General features: G+C 38.4%; 1 long non-coding RNA gene across 1 annotated transcript; it reads left to right on the top strand.

Annotated features, from left to right (window-relative positions):
• The first annotated feature begins 1,138 nt into the window (after nt 1-1,138).
• LOC120074425 (uncharacterized) lies at nt 1,139-2,743 on the top strand. The gene is made up of 4 exons (XR_016528695.1): nt 1,139-1,513; nt 1,602-1,672; nt 2,048-2,398; nt 2,562-2,743. It is a non-coding gene; the product is annotated as an uncharacterized LOC120074425 (long non-coding RNA).
• The last annotated feature ends 1,634 nt before the right edge of the window (nt 2,744-4,377 follow it).

Here is a 4,377-nt window from a genome sequence, read left to right as displayed (position 1 = left end):
CCATAAATTGACGGTCAGACAGAGTGTTTAAACCAGACACTGGAGGATATGTTACGTGCTTGTGCGTTAGAGTTTTCAGGAAGTTGGGACTCTCACCTTCATTTGATAAAGTTTGCTCGTAATAATAGTTATCAGGCAACCATTGGCATGTCACTACTTAAGGCCTTTTATAGGAAGAGTTGTAGGTCACCCATATGCTGGGATGAGGTTGGTGAACGAAAATTGCTAGGACCCGAGTTAGTACAAACCACGAATGAGGCGATACAAAAGATTAATGCCTGAATGTTGACGGCTCAAAGTAGGCAGAAGAGTTACGTTGATGTTAGGCGTAAAGATCTGGAGTTTGAGGTTGGTGAAAAAATGTTTCTGAAAGTGGCACCTATGAAGGGGGTGTTGAGATTTTGCAAGAAGGGTAAGCTGAACCCTTGGTTCACAGGGCCATTTGAGATCCTGGAACGAATTGGTTCTATAGCTTACCGACTGGCCTTGCCCCCATCCCTTTCTGCACTTCACAATGTTTTTCATGTTTCCATGTTGAGGATGTACGGAGCAGACTCATCTCACGTTATGGATTATGACCTTTGCATTTGAATGAGAACATAAGCTACAAAGAGAAGCCCATTCAAATCCTGGCTAGGAAAGTGAAAGTTTTGCACAACAAGTAGATAGAATTGGTGAAAGTCCTTTAACGGAATCATCAGTTCGAGGAAGCAACGCGGGAGCGTGAGAATGACGTGAGGGCGTATGATCCCGAGCATTTTCAGGATTAGGACTTTCGAGGATGAAAGTTTCTTAAAGGGGATAGAATGTAACACCCCGATTTATTTTGTAATTAAGCTTTAATTTATGTTGGACTACTTGGATAAATCAGAATCTGAGATTTTTGTATTTGGCTAAGTTAAAATACAATTTAATTATTTTGAATTAATTAAGTTTTATTTTGGGCTTGCAATGGAGATTTGATTATTTATGGAGTTAATTCTATTTGTTTTGTTGGAAGATTTAAAATATATTTTGGAAGAGAGGTGTGGGATTTGGAATTTAAAAGGGAAAAGGAAAGAGTGTTGATTATTATTTATTGGCATAAGGTTGAAAAAATAAAAGAAAAATGAAGCCCCCCCCCACCCCCGATCTCCTTGCCTAACTCGCCAGAAACCCTAGCTCCAACCGTCGCGAAGTTCAGCGCCTCCCGCCGCCGCAAGCTTTGACACTTCCAGCCGCTTTCGAGTCGCCATGCATCGGAGTCGCTAGCCATGCCCCCATCCTTCACGTGGACTGGTGTCGAGCTGTCCTACACCGACAACCCCTTGTCCACGCTGTTCGCAAGACTCGGCTACACGGGTCGTCAAACTCGCCGTCCGTCAATCAGAGCCTATGCACACCTCTCTCCTCGCCAGCAGTTCGCGTTGCTGCTCACCCTTTTGCCAGCCACCGTGCTGTCTGTCGCCACTCGATGCCTGTCGTCGCCTGCTGTCATGGATTGTTGTGTTATGCCAGGATTTTGGAGTTAAAGGTAAGTTCTTAGTGGATTTTGACAATGAGTTTTAGATATCTTTGATGCCCATTAAGTTTGATATCATTTGGTTGATGTTCAATGCAAGTGGGGTTTGGATTGAAGATTAGGTCATTCCTAGTTGTCCAGTGTTACAAGGATTGATTTTCGGAGGATTTGGTAAGTTTTATGAGTTTTCTTAAAAGGTCTTGATTACACATTTAGTTCGGCTTGAATTTAATGTTACCTATAATATTTTGGATGCATGATTTTAGACTGTGGTCGCTAAATTAAATTTGGCAATGTATGATTTAGATTGATTCAAGTTTTCGAAAGGTTTTAAGGAAGATTAATTTCGTGGACTAATATTCGTGACCAAATTTGGGGTAAGTGGTACTATTACCGGGGCCTTCCTACCAGGCGGCCTAGATTAGATTTACAAAGATAATTAATGGACTTTAGAAGCATGATTTTTTCTTTGTGATATACTTGTTGCATGATAGTTATGAGTATTATGAGCATGTTTGAACTTATGTTATGATATGATCTGTGCAGCAGAAACAATACTGAAATTATGTATGTGATGCATGATCAGACTAATAGAGCGTTTACCGTCTCGCCTTGATGCATGTTATATTTCAGAGGACCAACGAGTCTAGTTTCATGTTTAACGGTGTGCCTTCGGACCGCTAGACATGCATAAATCAACAGGTTCACGTTCATGTTATTTTTCCGGTGTGCCTTCGGGCCGCTAGAAAGACGTGAATCGACAGGTTCACGTTTATGTTATTTTTCCAGCGGTGTGTCTTCGAACCGCTAGACATGCATGGATCGATAGGTTCACGTTCATGTTTCTTTTTCCATGTTTGACGATGTGTCATCAAGCCACTACACATGTGAGTCAAGGTAAGACAGTACGTCCTTTTGGTTTCTCTTCATTATTTGAAACAGTTGTAGTTGTTTGAGCCATGGGCCCAGCATTTTCTACTTGTGGGTACATAGCCTGATCCCGATACTAGGATCTTACTAAATATTTTATACTCAACCTTTATCTTTATATATTTTTCAGGTAAGGGCAAGGATACTCGGGCGACAGTGATAGTGCCATAGGAACTAGAAACGCTTCCGTATTGAACCTTTATGTCTTCTCATGTTTTTTTCTATTATTATTTTTTATTTATTTCATGTTAAGGGGTACCCCAGATAAAATCATTTGAAATCTTGAGTTAAAGTCAAAATAGTTTCTTTATACACTTAAGTAGTCCAAAATCCTATTATTTTATTTTATTTTTCCCTCAATGTGAACATTTATACATGCATGCAATAACGATCCCCATTTTTAGTTGTCCTAAGAGGTCGGGTTGTTACACCTTCCCATCTTCATTTCCTTTGTTGCGGAGTGGTCCACCACAGGAAACGCTCGAATCTTGGTCGGGTCCAAACCGTGGCATGTCTCGAACTGATCCACTCAACCGGTGAACCGAAGGACAAAGTCTGAAGCGGTATTCAACTCCAAAAAGAGGCGAATATAAGTGAAAAAAGGAGGACGAAGAAGAAAATAAATAGAAGAAGGATAATAGTCAGCGTTAAGGGGCGGCTTAATTTCAAATAGTGAAGCTGGTGTTGTTGGGGATCAGAGGCGAGCTGGGCTTGTACGGACAAGCTAAAGTATGCGTGAAATAAAATTATTAGTAAAGCAAGAGAGTGAAAGTGGGGACAAAAAAGGAGCTTCATAATAATGGTTAAGGAACAGTGTAACACAAAAGTTAGGACGATTTGGTTTTATAATTGAAAGGAAATGGGTCGTGCAAGAATAGAGCTAGCAGGTGGGAGACACGTGTGTGTTAAGGTAGTGGTGGCATGTGACAAACGTTGCCCCAAACCTATGAAGCATAGAGGATCAGTATCAGATACTGATACTTCTAGATACTTCCCAAATACGTATCTGACATGCGATTTGACGTATCTATATTTCTAGATACTTTCCAGATACGTATTTGACACACGATTTGACGTATCTATTTTTATGCGTACTTTTTTTTAAGAAAAAGGACAAGTAACTCATCTAATTTTTCTCAATCTAAAATTAGGCAACCTATTTAAAAAGCTCACTACTCGAGTTCAAAACTAAAAGAAAAATAAATAAATAACGGACCAAATCCTATACTAGAATCATCTAATTTTCATCTTCACATTTGAATCCCCACAAAGTCCACCAAAATATAAACCATTTGGATATCTTCAACAATAAGTTCTTCGTTTATCTTCATACTTCTCCCTCTAATCTTCTTCTTTGTAATATGAGTCACTTTTCTATTGCATTTTATTAACTATTATACTTCAACATCTTAGATGTGTTTTTTTCTTGTATTTCAATGTTTGTATTCTATTTTGTGCTATTGTTATTAACTTATATGCTAAATTTATCTATATCCTAGATTTTTTTAAAGAAAAAGAAAATGTATCTTCAACGTATCAGTATTCTCGTTTTTTAGAAATATATATATTAAAAAAATGACGTATCCTTAGACGTATATGTATCTTAGTTTTTTAGAAATTGATGAATTGTCATATCCGATCGTATCCGTATCGTATAGTCGTATCTGTGTATGTGCTTCATAGCCCCAACAAGCTGACTTCTGTGGGTTATGTGCTTGTGTCGTGGTTTTAGACACAAAATGGATGCCTCTCTCAAACCGCTCGCTCATCTTCGCTTCACTTAATCATATTCCCTATCCATTGAGAAACTAAAATTGATAGCATATTTCAGATAAAACAAACACAATTTTTAAGAATTCAAAATTCAAAATTAAAGTCTCGTCTGATTCTTTTATTGGAAAATTAAGCTTCTATACTCTACTTTCTTCTACAAACTCTTTTTTTAA

The sequence above is a fragment of the Benincasa hispida genome, chromosome 3 (genome assembly GCF_027475165.1).
Source record: "Benincasa hispida cultivar pf3 chromosome 3, pf3_genome.v1.1, whole genome shotgun sequence".
Classification (NCBI taxonomy): Eukaryota; Viridiplantae; Streptophyta; class Magnoliopsida; order Cucurbitales; family Cucurbitaceae; genus Benincasa; species Benincasa hispida.
Note: the sequence above shows the minus strand (reverse complement) of the source record. Positions and strands in the feature narration are given on the sequence as shown.